Below are 15,832 nucleotides of genomic sequence, written 5' to 3'. Positions count from 1 at the left end.
ATGATCCCAGGGTCCTGGGATGGAGGCCCACATCGGGCTCCCTGCTCAGCAGGGAGCCTGCTTCTCCCTCTGCCTGCCATTCCCCCTGCTCATGCTCACACTCTCTCTCTCCCTCTCTCTCTCTCTGACAAATAAATAAAGAAAATCTTTAAAAAACATATTTTTTCAACTCATCCCTCTAGCTTCTGTGGAGACCCACAAAAGAAATAGGTGACACAGTCCCTAACTTCAGGGTCTCTCTTGGCGGGGAGGCTAGAAGGAAGGAAAACTCTGGGACCAGCACGGACTAAGGGGAGTTGGAGCCTGTCCAGGTGAGGACTGGTAAGGGCAGGAAGGGTCCCAGAGGAGGAGGAGGTTTGAAACTGGATGTGAAGAATGGGAAAGAATAAAGAAGGTTTTCGGGGCGCCTGGGTGGCTCAGTTGGTTAAGCGACTGCCTTCGGCTCAGGTCATGATCCTGGAGTCCAGGGATCGAGCCCCGCATCGGGCTCCCTGCTCGGCGGGGAGTCTGCTTCTCCCTCTGACCCTCTTCCCTCTCGTGCTCTCTGTCTCTCATTCTCTCTCTCTCAAATAAATAAATAAAATCTTTAAAAAAAAAAAAAAAAAAGAAGGTTTTCCATAAGGGAAGCCACATCTCTTTCAAAGACAGTTCGGTGAATTATGCAAAATTAATATAATAAATATGTACAATGTGCTCTGGGTGACAAGGCTTTTCTTGCATATCACTGTGTACCTTGGGGTGGAAGAAAGAAGGCAGCTGATTCCCTGATACTTCAGAGGAAGTATTACCTGGAAAATTTACATAGAAAACAAGAACAGTTTCAAGCCCCCCAAAAGGAGAGTTTTGAGGCCCTCTGGGAAGAAGTGGGAAAGCTCCTGCCTCACCACCCTCAGAAAGTATTCAGTGAAACTGGGTCTGGATGCATTGTGCAGATGGAAAAATGGAGAAGCTGACAGTCTCAGTGATTTTGTCAAGGGCCCAAGGCTGGTTAGAACAGAAGGTGGGCCCGCCCAGCAGACAGAAGTGTCTAAACCAAGGTGCAGATGGAGGGATGAGCATAATGTGCGGGCCTGGGACGGGAGTGCTCCTTGAGGAGCCAGGGAGGCGAAGGACCAGCCAAACTCCAGCCCTGAGCGGCTGCGGGACCCAAGGAGTCACCGCCCCTCCGAGCTGCATCTGTTACGTGGATACACAAGGCAGTCGTGGAGTCCAAAGGCAGCAGAGTGTGGGCATGAAAGTGGTTTTGCTAGTAGTCACACCTGAATGATGGGGGCGGGGGGATGGGCCGGCAGACAGCTGAGCCGGGACAGCGATGGTCACCCCCACCCCCGCCAGTTCTCAGCACCTTCCCAGAGCATGTGTGGGATGGAGGCCCAGGGGCCCAGGGCCTCCTGCTCCTGCTGGACCTGCACAGAGGCCTGGGACTGCCCCCACCCTGCCCCACACAGACTCACAGTGAAGGAGGGCCCACTCACTCCTCTGGGCAGCTCCTGAGCTAAGGACTGGGGTCCCTGCTCCCCACAATCTGCTACACAAGGCTGCAGAGGCCAGGTCAGCATCAGCCATGGGGCCTCCTCCCAGCCCCTCCCGGCAGCCAGCAAAGGTGGAGACCCAGCCCCAGGGAGTCGTGGCCTCACCCTGGCTGGCAGGAGGCCAAGATATTACAACTACAACTGCCCCTTTGAGCCGGCACTCTGGGGATGTGCAGAGGGGTCGATGCACAAACGCAGGCTGCTCACAAACTGGCAAGGTTGGGAACCACCTAGTGTCTGTCGCAAGGAGACCGGAAGCATGGAGGACTGTGTGGTCATACAAAGGACAAGCTCCTTCCTCGCCGCTGAACAATCCCCAAGGTCACCAAGCAGGTGCTGCAGTCATGTGAACATGAGGGAAAACAGAAGTGTGCAAGCATTCCCCTGATACACTAGTGAATGGCGCCCCCAGAGTGTGCAACACGGCAGCCCCGAGTCCAGCCCCGAGCCCTCTTTGGAAGGAAGCAGTGGCTGCCTCCGTGGTGGGGCTGGGGTATGTCCTTGGCTTCCTTCGAATGCCTGTGAGAATGTATGATGCACTTCAAAAATAATACTATAGGCTTAGGGGACTCCAGGGCCCCTGGATAAAAGGCACACTCAGGAGAGAGAAGCATCTTTAAAGGAGACCCTCTCAGGCCCCTCCACATACAACCCCTCTCTCTGCCTCCCACCCCTACCCCTCCACACACATCTTCCTCTCCCCCCACCTCTCAAAATGCTTGAGAAAGAAGCCAGGACTCAAGGCCAGGAAGGCCCAGGACAGAGGCTGGGGGCTTCCCTGCCTGATGCTGGCGGTGAGCGGAGAGGTGCTGGTCCAGGCTGACTGGCCAGGGCCAGAACGAGGCCTAGGTGGGCGTGGGGGAGGGCAGGCAGGCGAGGGGGCTACTCTCCCTTCATCGAGGCTTGTTGTACTTTCCTAATTGATTTTGTGTCTATGTCCCCGGGATACTTAGGACCATCTTAGAAACCACTTAAGCAATTTAAAATAAGCAAAGTACTTAGAAGGCACTTAACGTTTCCTCACACTTCAGGCTTCCCATAAACCCCCTTCCAGCTGCCACCTGAGGCCTCAGTCAGAGCGACCACTGCCAGGAGGTCGGCGCCCATGTCAAGCCCCGGGTCCTACCGTGTCACCCAGAGCCTCAGCAGCGCCCGGAGCGAGACAGCCGACCTCCACACAAGCACCAGGCTCTCCCTCTCGCCACCAGGCCTTTGGACTCCTGGTCCCTCTGCCTGGAAGGCGCCCCCTGCTGGCCAGCACAGCCCCCTACCCAGTTCCCTGTATCCTGGCTATTCGGCTAATTGCCCTCCTACAGGAAATCCTTTCTGATACCCCCTACCAGGCTGGTGAAGGGCACCTCATCCACCCCATGAAAGCCCTCATCTCATTTTCATGAAATTACTGACCCCTTGACTCACGAAGTCAGGGGCCTTGACCCATACACCGGGTTTCTAAAGCATGGTCTGCACAAAGCAGAGGTCCGTCATGTTTGCTGAGTAAAACAATGAAGCCAAGCCTGACTTCACAGATGGAGTCAAGAAGGTATGACCCTCCCCTGGATGACACAAGAGCCTAGTCAGGCTATGGCAACCCTGGGCACATCACAGGCCTCAAAACATCAAGCTGATCCCCGGGGAGGCAAGGGCCAACCCTGAGTCCTCACCATTTATCATTATCCCCATTTTATAGAGGAGGACACCCACGCTCAGAGAGATCCAGCAACTCACCCAAAGTTGCACAGCAAGTGAGTGGCAGACCCAGGCGAGGCACCTCCAAATGCAGGTCCACAAAGCCCCCAGGAGCTTGGTGAAATAAGACTTCACACCCTGAGAGTCCTCTTAGCAGGGCTGTGTAGGCCCAGGCACCTGGTGAAAATTGTGTTTTAGTAAGCCCCAGGAGGTTCCAATGGGGAGGCAGGTTTGGAAATCAGCGCCCTTGCATACAATGTAGAGAACAGCCTGGCAGCCTCTGGAAAAGTTCAGGAGGCTTATTCTCCATGAGTCTGCAATTCCGCTCCTGGGTATGACCCACAAGAAACTCTCCCAAGAACACAAAGACAGACTGGCAAGGATGGTTGTGCAACACCGTTGGTGGAACCAGGAAGATCATCAGGGAACTTGGCCAGGTGCCCACAGCAAATGAACAAGTAAATGCACAGGGCACTGTTCCGGCGGGGAACTACATGGCCAAGAAAAGGAACCAGGCCACCAAGGAGCAACGTGATACCGAGCAAACCCAGCAAGCCACAGGACATGCAAGACGATCACATTTTCAGCAAGCATAAAACATGCAAAACAAAACTATGTTTAAGTGCACAGTAATTAAAAGACTTAGAAGCAATCCAAACAGGGGCACCTGGGTGGCTCAGTCGGTTAAGCTTGAGTCGAGATCCCAGGGTCCTGGGATCAAGCCCGACATCGGGCTCCTTGCTCAGCAGGGAGCCTGCTTCTCCCTCTGCCTGCCGCTCCCCCTGCTTGTGCTCTCTGACAAATAAATAAAATCTTAAAAAATAAAAAAGAAACAATCCATACAGGACAGGGCAGTGGCTGCCTGAGGAGGAAGCAGAGGAGGGGCTCACAGAGGTACACGCAGGGCCTCTGATGACCTTTGGCATGTTTTCATTCTCAAAATGAAAACAAATGTTGATACTATTGGGGCAAAACATCAATATTTGACCCAGCCAGGTGGTGGGCACAAGGTAGTTTATTAGGCTCTATAATTCTCCATACGCTTGAAATTTGGGGGTAATAAAATTCATGATGCCTCGTGAGAGAGAGGAACCCCTTTCCTGTCAGGCCCACATGGGAGATGCCACTCATCTTGGATAAAAGGCTCCTTTGTGAAAGCTTTGTGCACCCCATTTCCCCCATTCCCCCTCAGAACAGACCTGATTCCCGGAAGCCAAGCCTCCCGCACACACCGAGGGGCGGGGCCCAGTCCTAACCCTCAAATGTCTCCCCTGAGGGGGGAGGGAGGGCTGTCTTCCACCCACAGTCCTTCCTAAGGGTCTAGCCTCGCCCCTCTCCATTCTGCTATCGCGGGAGGGGGGAGAGGGGCACACTGGATCCCCTGACAGCTCTCAGGACCTGAACTCAGAGGGCAGGAGGCAACTGCACTGAACACAAACATCCACAGTCCTGACCCTGACTGAGGTTAATGCTGCCGGGTCTCCCCCCAGGCCTCCCCCAAAAGCCCCTGGGGGGAGGGATGGAGAATGATGTAAGTGCTGTCTCTCTACCCCGCAGCCCTGGCCAGAGACACCAGAGGACCATTAGGGCCCCTCGCGGGGGGTGGTGCTCAGTGGGCTCCTCCAGCATACTTCAGCCTTAATGAGTTTTAAATTCCTCCTAGGCCCCTGGGGATGGCTGGGGAGCAGGCAGCCAGGCTTGGTCCCACCTGCACTGCGCCTGCGCTTCCTGCCTCCCGCGTCATCCTGGGACACCTCTCAGTGAGCCCCAGGAAAAACTAAAGCCTGGGGGGGACTAGGTCCGGGAGTGAGAGAGTGAAAGAAGGGAGCAGGGAGAAGAATCCAGCCTCCCGCTCCTGTGTGCGCACGCTTCCGCGCAGTTACTGTTTCCTGAGCACCTACTACACACTAGGCGCTGGGCCAGTCACTTTGCCTTGTTCCATTTCATGCTCACAACCGTCCTCCCCATTTTACAGATCGGCAAGTGGGCCCAAAGAGCTCACAGGACCTGCCCCAGGCCCCACGGCCGGGAGGGGCAGAGCCAGGATGTGCCCTTTTTGAAACAGCGTCACATCCCAGTGACTGAGCCGGCCTCCCCACCACCCCGGGCCTCGCGCAGGGCCTGCCCACGGCCACCCCACAGGCGAGGAGAGCAGAGCCCGGAGCCGCAGCTGCCCACAGCCAGGCCACATTTTCAATCAAGGGGAAATTTCTGGAACTATGTGGGGGGGGGGGCACAATCTGAGTAGGGAAGGGCGGTCTGGAGGGGTCAGGTGCCCACCAGGGAGCGCTCAGTCCCGAGATGCCGATGGCCATAATCAAGGGGTGAGGCAGGCAGGTGGCCAGAGTGGCCGTGAGGCTGGGGCACACCTGTGCAGGACCAGGTGAGCTCGGGGGCCACTCCTACCTCTTGGCCTTAACCATGGATGAGGCCCCCACATGCTCCAGAGAGTGGCCCAGGCAGAGCCAGAGAAGGTATAGGGGCCAGGAAAGAGAGAGATGTGGGGAGAATAGGAGAGGGAAGCTGAGAAAGCCAGAGTCCCACAGAATGAGGCAGGGGCTGGGGACCAAGGGTGGCCCTGCCTCCCTGCCCCCAACACAGCTCCGTGGTACCACTCTGCCCCGCAACCCCAGAGCCCGGAGGCTGGAGCCTGCATCTCATCACCTTGCCCCAGCCCAGGCCCCTGAGCCAAGTGGCAAGCGTAAAGGTCAATTGGAATATAAAGTAGAATTTGCCTTCTTTTCATTTCCAACATGTCTGGGTCATAAAAATGCTAGTTTAATAAATTGGGAGGAAAACGAAAAGCACACAGCTCATTCAGGGTTCGGCAGGGGGAGGTACCGTGAGCGAAACTCCTCAGGCAGTGTGGGCCCCACCCCTGCCGCAGGCGCAGCTCCCTCACACGGGTCCACACCTGGTGGAACTCCCTGGCACTGACAGACCGGGCCTGGCACTAGGGGGAAAGGGACGACCAGGAGGGTTCCAGCCTGATCCTGCCCTCGACAAGCCCATGGACTTGAGGGAGACCCACAAGAGCCACACAAAGGGCCCCATGTGCCCCAGGATCACCTCCGTCCTGGAAGGCTCAGGAAAGTCTTGGATTTTGAGTCAGCGTTTTAAAGGAGTCTGACTCTGCCCATCAGACGTCAAGAGGGTCATTCCAGGAGGAGCACACAGCCAGGAACATCCCCGACGCAGGTTTTGGAAAGCACAACACAGGCTAAGAGAACATGCAGAGTTGAGGCAGGAGGGACTCCCCTGGAGAGACGACCAGAAAGGTCACGGGGGCCATGGCAATCCTGTGGCAACCTGACCACTGGGGAGTAAGCTCAGCGCTCCTTCCGCAGGAGAGGCCACGGGGTAGAGGAGTGGGGTCAGCCCGCCTGATCCAACGCCCTCGTTCCTCCCAAGGTCACACAGTGAGTTGGCAGCAGAGCCAGACCCAGAAGGCAGGTCCCTGAGCTATGGGAGGCCTCAGTGATAAGAGGCCCCACAGCCCTCCCCTGAGTGGGGAGCCAGAGATCACACCAGCATCCCCCACACCTCACAGTGAGGGTCAGGAGAGCCCCAGGACCATCACACTGAGGACACTCAGATACACTCACCAGTCATCCCTCTGCCAGAAGCCGGCGATCCGCCCCTCAGCATTGCCCAACTCCCCAGCCAGCATGGCTCAGACCACACACCCCCCCGCTTGAGCCCCCTCTTGGATGCTCTGTCAGCAGATGAGGACTAACATCCCCGAGCCCTACTGAGCACCCACCACACCACCAGCTCCTCACTACACTATTCCACATCCTCACCCTGAAAGGTACATGTGATTCTGCCCATTTCACAGATGAGATGAGCGAGGTCCAGAGAGGCGGAGTGACCTGGGGCCAAGATCTGAGCTACCTACTCCTGGCTGCCCGCCACAACCAGGCACTCGGCCGCCATCTACAGCCTACATGCTAGGTTCTGCCCCGAGCACTTGCAATGCATTCACGTAATCTTCCCCGTGCTCTGTGACGTGGGTTTCGGCATTTCGCAGATAAGGAAGCCGAGGCACAGAGAGGTGCCCCCCCCCCCCAGGTAATAAATGGCAGAGCAGGGGTTTGAAACCAGGCCACCTGGCCCCGGAGCCCATGCCTTCACCACTGCATCCTGCTGCCTCCTGGTCTGGCTGGCCCTGCCTTGTTCCTGTCTCCAGCTCTCCTTCCTCAGGCTGGGGTGGGGGGTGGGGTGGAAAGGGGACAGTGCGGGCATGGGTGGGAGGAGGCAGCAGGATGGGAGCCCAGGGAAAGAATGAGCTCTCGCTCAGGCTCTGCCCTTGTAGATCCTCCCGCATCGCCTCTGTGGCTCCACAAGGACAGTGCAGGGACCAATTGCCTATTTTATAGGTAGGGAAACTGAGGTCCTAAGAGGCCCAGGGATTGCCCAAGGCCATCAGACTCCTGCTGATCCCCCTCCCACAACATGCTTTGCAGTAATAAGGATCAGGATGTGGGTTTTGGAACCCCCTTGGTCCCCCCTCCCTGTCCCCAGGACTGTCTTGGTCCTCCCTCTTGAGTTCCTAGGTCAATAACTAGGCAAAGTCCTGCCCCAGGGCCTTTGTACTTGCTGTTCCCTCTACGTAGAACACTCTTCCTCCAGATATCCATAGGGCAACCCCCTCCCTTACTCTATTCGAGCTTCTGCACAAATGTCCCCTCTTCAGGAATGCCACCCCCAACCATGCCATCTAAATTGGTCCCCCTCTCCCTCACCTCTCTAGTGACCTCCCTGCTTCATTCTGCAGGGAACTGCCCCTCCCCGTGAGATATTTATCTGTTTTACTTGTTCACTGCCTGCCTTCCCTCTCAAACATGGAAGCCCACTAGGGCTAGGCCTTACTCCATTTTGTGTCCTGCTTTATAAGGTTGCTTAGAGCGGTAGTTCTTCACCTGGGCTGCACGTGGGTATCACCTGGGGAACCCAAGCCCCATCTCAGACCAATTAATCTGAATTCCTGGGGTGGGGCTCAGATCCTAGGATTTTTTTAAAACTCCCCAGGTGATTTCAGTGTCCGGCCAGATGGAGAACACTGTTCTGGCGGTGCTGGGCACAGAGGAGACGTTCAATACTGAGTCAGGGAGTGAATGAGTGAGTGAATGAATTAATTTTTAGAGATGGGCAAGCCGAGGTCCAGACAGGAGAGAGAGCCAGATGCCAGCAGTTGTGAATTTGAGCATCCCCAGGTTCAGTCCCACCTCAGCCCCTCCGCAAAGCCCCACACCTCGCCCAGGGACCCTGTCAGCTCCTACCTGGATTCCAGGAGACCCCAGGCCTCCCTCACGTGCATTTCTGGGAAGTCGCCCTGGAGGCCCCTCTCCCTCCTTTTAGTTTCACAGTAAGGAGCCTGTTTGCCAGTCCAGTCGCCAGAGCAGAATCCCACCTTCCACCCCCAAACCTCCTGTGTTCAGAGCTGGTCTGCAAGCCCGGGGGCGGAGGGGGGGCGGGCACCTGGGAGGCAGCAGGCTTGAGAAGGCTGTAGGATGGGCAGGGTGTCCCCTGGGGAAGCCAGGTGGAGGCAGGGGGAATACTAGACTGACTCAGAGCACCTGGGTCCGGTGGTCAACCAAGCCTCCCGGCAGGTGTCCAAACACAGGCCTGGCCTTCAGGTCTCATCAGCCCCCTGGAGGCTGAGGAATTCAACGCTCTAGTAAACTCCCCTGGGGGACCGTGATAAGCAGCCGGGCTTGAGAACCACTGAAGCCACACAGCCTCTACCCCAGCAGCCCTACCCACCCGTCCTCCCACCACCTGTCTCCCCAGTATCTGACTGTATGGCGGGGGTACCCCTGAACCCCTCCACCATGGGCAACGTCCAGGTGGTTTGGACAGAACTCAGAGGGCACAGAGAGAATGGGCAGAGAAGTAGTCGCAGGGGTGGGGGGCTCTGAGCCTCCCCCTTGGGGCTGCAGCTGCTTCCCGGTGCCAAGTGTCCCCTGCCCCCACCTCCCTCCCCTGTCTGTGCAGGCTCCAACCTGACCCTTATGTCTTGAGGTCCCCCTTCCGGGACGCTCACTACAGAGGGACACCCAGTGCTTGGGGGAAAGAGGGATGCAGTAAAAGCAAGGGCTATGTGCTCCCCACCTGAGGAAGCAGCCCCTGATAGTCACCCTCAGCAAGCCCCACTGCCCACTCCTCCCCCACCCCTCCAGTGGCCCAGCACCTCACAAACACTAACATCTATGAAAACCCTTCCAGTAGGGGCGCCTGGGTGGCTCAGCCATTAAGCGTCTGCCTTTGGCTCAGGTCAGGATCCCAGGGTCCTGGGATCGAGCCCCACGTTGGGTTCCCTTCTCCCTCTCCCACTCCCCTGCTTCTGTTCCCTCTCTCGCTGTGTCTGTCTCTGTCAAATAAATAAATAAAATCTTAAAAAAAAAAAAAACCTTCAGGTAACACCAGCATCCCCCCTAAGCACCTACTAAGGGCTTTGTACACTTTAGTACCTCTGCCAGGTGAATACTAGCATGCCCGTGAGTAAACTGAGGCTCAGAAAGGCCCCACAGTGAGGATCAAGCCAGGTCTAAAACCCAAGTCTATCTGATGGCCAAGAGATAGGAGCACAGACTGGCAAAATGGGTGGCTTCGGGGCCAGACAGCCTGGGTTTGTATTCCGGCTCCACCACACCAGCTGTGTGACCTGGGGCAAGTTGCTTAGCTTCTCTGGGCCTCAGTTCTCCATCTGTACAACGGGGATAACAACTGTACCCCCGGGGGTTGCTGTGAGGATCAGGACGAGCCCTGGCACAGGATATGGGTTATGTAAATGTTGTGATGACTCCACCTCAGACACCTCCTCTGGAGGGTCCCTCATTCACCCCCAAACATTTATTGTGGAAGCTTTTTGGGACAAATCTCTAGTAACAGACTCAAATGGCACAGGGTTAGATACCCTCCAACAGGGAACAAAGCTTTAGGTGAAAGGAATTCTGTAGGTCAGGGAAGAGCTGGAGGTGTTTGGGGGTTGGAAATACATCCAAGGGGCCCTGGGGTCACCAAAGTGGTGGGCACTGGTGGGCACTGGCTTGACCCAATGGTAAGACGGGCCCAGGCTACATGCATCCCCACAACCAGGGGCTTATGCAGGGCTCTGCAGACCACGACGACCCTGATGATATCCCAGAGTTTGGAGGGACATGGGGGTCCTGCCGGTGCTGCTGAGAGTCTAGCAGGGTCAGCCAATGTCCTCTGTCTCATCTGCTCGGTTCCCAGACGGCAGCAGCTCAAGAGCAGCCCGACACCCCCGGCCGGCTCAGTTGGTAGAACACGTGACTCTCGAGTTCAGGGTTGTGAGTTCCAACCCCACGCTGAGAATTACTTAAAAGTAGAGATTACATAAAAAATAAAATCTTTGGGGCACCTGGGTGGCTCAGTCATTAAGCGGCTGCCTTCGGCTCAGGTCATGATCCCAGGGTCCTGGGATCAAGCCCCGCATCGGGCTCCCTGCTCAGCGGGAAGCCTGCTTCTCCCTCTCCTGCTACCTCTTCATGTGCACTTGCTTAGCTTCTCTGGGCCTCAGTTCTCCATTTGTACAACGGGGATAACAACTGTACCCCCAGGGGTTGCTGTGAGGATCAAGATGAGCCCTGGCACAGGACTTTATTTATGGGCACTGAAATTTAAATCCCACGTGATTTTCCTGTGTCGTGACATATGATTCTTTTGATTTTTTTCTTCAAGCATTTAAAATACCAATACTATTCTTAGCTCATGGGTCACACAAAAACGGGTGGTGGGCCAGATTTGACTCTTGAGCTGTAGTTTGCTAACCCCTAGTCTAGAGGGGGAAGCCAACAACAAACAGGAAAACGAGGAACTATGGACAGGAGTACCAACTGTGATGAGTGCCATAAAAGGAAAGATGGAGAAACAAGACAGAATAATTGGGGGGGGCCTTCCCTGAAGGGAGTCCATTTTTTTTTAAAGATTTGATTTATTTATTTGTCAGAGAGAGAGAGAGAGAGCACGAGCAGGGGGAGTGGCAGGCAGAGGGAGAGGGAAAAGAAGGCTCCCCGCTGAGCAAGGAGCCCCACGTGGGACTCGATCCCAGGACAATGGGATCATGACCTAAGCTGAAGGCAGCCACTTAAGGCGTCCCAAGGGAGTCCATTTAAGCTTAAGGTTGAATAAGAAGGATCTAGCCTCATAGAGTCAAGGGAGAACATTCCATATAGAGGGGACAGCAGGTGCAAAGGCCCTGTGGTAGGGAAAATAGTGTCATCAAGGACCACAAGGAAAATGGTATGGGTGTGTGGAGTATACCCAAGAGAGACAAAAGGTGTGGCCAGGGTGCCAGGTAGCACAGAGCCTCTCAGAGAGGCAGGGGTTTGGAAGTTTGCATTTTGATCTAAAACCAGTGAAAGGTATAATAGGGGTGAGTAGATTCGATCTGGCTTTTAGAAAGATCTCTGTGGCCCCTGAGCAAAGGTTTGGCTGTGGAGGGGCCCGAATCAGGGAGAAAAAGAGAAGTTTCCTGCAATGGTCTCAGGGAGAGGCCCCAGGGGTGGGAAGGTGGGGGTGTCACATCCAGGACACGTTCTGAAAGGAAAGCCTTATAGGGTTTGCTGACAGTAGAAAAAGGGTGGTCAAAGCTGTCACCAAGTTTTTTGGCCTGGGCGCTGGAAGGATGAAGCTGTTTTCAAGGGAGAGGGGCAAGCTGTTGGGAGGGCGGATGGACTCTCTCAAAAGTTCCTCCTGGTTGTGCAGTGAAAACAGTCTGAAGACACAAAGCCACATCCTCAACAGAACATCTTATGTTATCTAAGCCACAAAGTTTCCCCCAGAGTCCTGGGCCAGGCGCTGAAGAGTAGGATGAGCCAAGCACCAGGCAGGCAGCTTTCTCCAGAAGCAAGCCACAAACCTTTACAGCACTCACAGCCCCACGTGGGTCAAGAGCATCACACTGCCAGGCAGGGAGGCGGGGGAGGGGGGGTGCACAGAAGGGATAATATGGCTCAGCAGCGCCCCTGGCCCAGCCTCTCCTAGGAAACTGGGGCACCTGCCCATCTCCACCCTCCCCCCAACCCCTGCTCACCGGTGTCCCCTCCGCCCCCTCTTCCGCCTGCCCCCTTCTACCCTCCCTCCACTGCACCCCACTCCTTCCTCCCATGCCCCACTGTGTGACAGCAAGACATAGCTCGTTCTCTGAAAGTTAGGTTGGCTGCTCGGTCTGCAGGAAGACATGAGAGACCCAGCAGATGGTGGGGCCTCTCCAGGATCAGCCTCAAAGGTCACCGTCTGTCACTGCCCACCCGCTCCAGCCTCTTCCACATCAATGGAGTCTCTCATGCTGATTTCAGGCCCCGCGACAAGCTGTGCAGTGACATTTCCTGCGGGCTGACTGTGTGCCAGGCACTGTGCTAGGCCTGCTCTGGACATTAACTCTTAATTCTCCCACCTGGCCTACGAGACCGTTCTCATCCCCATTTTACACATGAGGAAACAGAGGCACAAACAGGAGAAACCATTAACCACAGTGGCAAAGACTATCTGGGCCCAGCATCCAGATTCTTAACCATGCTGGATAGCCAACCCCCCTTCTTCAAGCCTCAGCTTTTCTGTCTGCTGCAAATGAATGAGGGACTCAATGCAATGATTTCTGAATCCTTCTCGCTCTTACAAGTCTGGGATTTGAAAACCGCTTCCTTCCAAGGCACTTGATATATTCTTTCTCCCTGCAGCAATGGCTGCTCTCGGGAAAAGATCTTATTGGCTTATTCACGCTGTGGTGTAAATGACCTATAGGGTGAACGGAGGTGAGGGAAGTCCGGTGGAAAGAAGACTCAAACCCAGACCGAACTGGCTCCAGAACCTGGGCTGTCCCAACATAGTATTGCGCGGGCCACATCGTCAGCCTTTAGGATCTCTTCCAAAACGTATTCTGTACACCCATCGATATTCCCGGTCCCAGGAAGAGAGAGCCAACGTGAAGATGAAGGAAGGGGATGGGAACAGGAAGTAAGGGATATAAGCCGTCAAGTCAGACTCACGACTGCCCAGAGTCAGGGCTTCTGGTCCCCGTGAAGGCCTGGGTCCCACTTCCCAACCCAGTTTATGTGGATAGACATTCTGGAAGGAGTCAGGCCTGGGAGCAGGGGACCTGACTTCCAGCCCTGCCCTGACACTTAATCGGGGCTCAGATTCCACATCTGTATGATGGGGAGTTGGCCCCTTCCAGTTTTGAGTCTTGCTCACAACCTGACCCTGACAGCACCCCGTTACCTTTCGCCAGGGAGGAAATCACGTCTTGTACCCCCAAGCCCAGAGCTCCTTTCTGAGCTGCGCACAGGAAATTCACCTTTTGGAGGAAGGGGAGCTATAATCAGAGCCTCAGGTGGAAGCTCCCAGCAGGCCCCCACTTATTGGCCATGGCAGAGCGGGGCTGGGGCCGCAGTGGTGCCGTCTGACAGAGATACACGACACAGCAGCTGCCCCGGCCTGGGCATCCCTCCCTCATGCTCTCCAGCCAGGGGCTCCTGCTCCTGACTCCCCCACCCCACCACCACCACCACCAAAGTTCAACATTTTTGCCTCTATAAATGGCTTTTAAGTTTCTCACCCAGCCTCTCATTTCTATCAGTTTAATTATTGAGGAGGCTTCTTGTCGCCAGCCTGGAACATTAACGCTGTTAAAAGGAACCCAGGGAATGCAGACCACAGATGACTGGCTCCCTCTGGCTCTCTCCCCATCTCCCCTGCCCTGCCCTGCCCTTTCCAGCATGCCCCCTTCTGTCCCCCATTCCTTTTCTCCTCCCCAGGCCTCTACCTCCCAGTCCCATCTCGCTTTCTATGCAGCCAGGGAGACTCCTGACCCCCTGCCCCATCCCCCTCATCTCTCTGCAATTTGAGGAGGCGCAGATGAAACTGAGGCCTCGGCCATGTTCCTAGGTGACCAGATGGGCAGAGATAAAGGAACACCTGGGAGCCCCTAGGCTGGTGAGGCACCCTCACCCCACCAGAGACCTTTCCCCAACCAGAGAGGGACTAGAAGTCACAGTGCACTCCCATGTGGGGTCACTGGATGCCTCACCCCAAAATAGCCACATTTCCAAGAACATGCTTTAATCCTAACGCTCATGGGTCCTATTCTTGGAGCCTTTACCCTGTGTTGTGACATCTCTCCACTCCTCTGAGCCTCTCCACCTCCCTATGAAGTGGGTACTGGCTCGCCCCTGGGAGATGGCGGGGGGGGGGGCGGTCACTCACTGAGGTCACAGCCACAAGGGCCCCATCAGGCTGTCTTCTGAAACACCCAGAGTCACCAAAAGCGTTTAATAAAAAGCTCCAATAAGGAAACTCTTGGCCTTTTCTAAGACAGGGGTCTAGGCCCCACCCAGACAGACTGACAAGGAGTCTGGGGCTCATCCCCTCTGCTGATGGCCCCAGGTGGCCTCACCTCTCAGGCCTGGGGCAGGTGGGCTGAAGCGATGACTCAGCTAGCCTAAGCCACTGCCAGGCCAGGGCCTGGGCATCTGAGCCCTGCTTCCTCCTCCCCTCTGGGTCTCCACTCCTCAATGCAAAACAGCGCAGGTGGGAGACCTGAACCAGGCTACCCATTCCCAAACCATCTACAAGGAATGACGTCTGGCAGCACAGCCCCATAGGGGTTGTTCAGATTGTCTACTGCAAGGGCAAGTTTTCCTTCAAGCCTTCTGTTTCATCTTAATTTGGCATTCTTCATAATACATCCATTTGCTTGAAAATTAAGATAGTATTTCCATCTGGATCATCACGTAAAACCAACACTCCAGGAAGAAGGCCCATAGGTGAGGACCACATGGCACATGACCCAGGAAAGTTCCAACCCCCACCCCATGCTGTGACAGGACAACTCTAACTCCCTTTCTTTCCCACCCACCCCCACCCCCCTGCCCAACTTGATGGCCTTCTACACCATTCATCCCCACTTCTACCCAGGCCCCTAGAAATGCCCCCCAAGTACTATGTATCATGGGACTGGGCAAATGGGCTCTAGAAAGGTTCCAGCCTCAGCACTTCCCACTCTGCATGGGCCCAGACAGCCTCTCTCAGCCCACTGCGCCTAATTCTGGAGACTTTGAGGAGGGAAGGGGCCACCTCCAGAGGCTGAGAACCTGACACCAGGGTGAAGGAGGGACCCAGCGGCTTCCTCTGTGCATTCCTTCCTCCTCCTCCAGCATATTCTACCCCCTCCTCACACACACACACATACACACACACACACACACACACACACACACACCTACCCCTTATACACACACACACATGCACACAAGCACAAGCACACACAAACAGAGCAAACAAGGCAGGCTCCAAGAGAAGAGCGGCTCATAATTATTGGTAAAATGCTTGTAATGTTTTTCTCTCTACCCGGTAGCTTTCAGTTGTTTTAGCAGCTTAGCGAAGCACTTGGCTTCAATTGAATTGCAAATCAGCAGCTCTTGCCCCAGGAAGAGAGGATGGGAGGTAGCAGGGAGGGGGTGGGGAAGGATTCCAGAAGGAAAGGGAGAAAGGTGTGCAAGAAAGAAGGGCAGAAGGAAGGAAATGAGCAAGGGAAGCTTGGTTCCAGTCACGGAGCAAGAGAAACAGAGACTGCCTGCTCCTGC

At 55.5% G+C, this 15,832-nt stretch overlaps 1 protein-coding gene across 3 annotated transcripts in view; it reads right to left on the bottom strand.

The window, feature by feature from the left end:
* The window catches only part of GRM4 (glutamate metabotropic receptor 4), a 118,180-nt gene that overhangs the window by 90,128 nt on the left and 12,220 nt on the right, over window positions 1-15,832 (bottom strand). The gene's annotated exons all lie outside the window — the stretch shown is intronic.

Source organism: Callorhinus ursinus, unplaced genomic scaffold (assembly GCF_003265705.2).
Source record: "Callorhinus ursinus isolate GAN/ISIS: 27379988/994484 unplaced genomic scaffold, GSC_fseal_2.0 scaffold59, whole genome shotgun sequence".
Lineage (NCBI taxonomy): Eukaryota > Metazoa > Chordata > Mammalia > Carnivora > Otariidae > Callorhinus > Callorhinus ursinus.
This window is presented reverse-complemented; position numbering and strand designations above follow the sequence as displayed.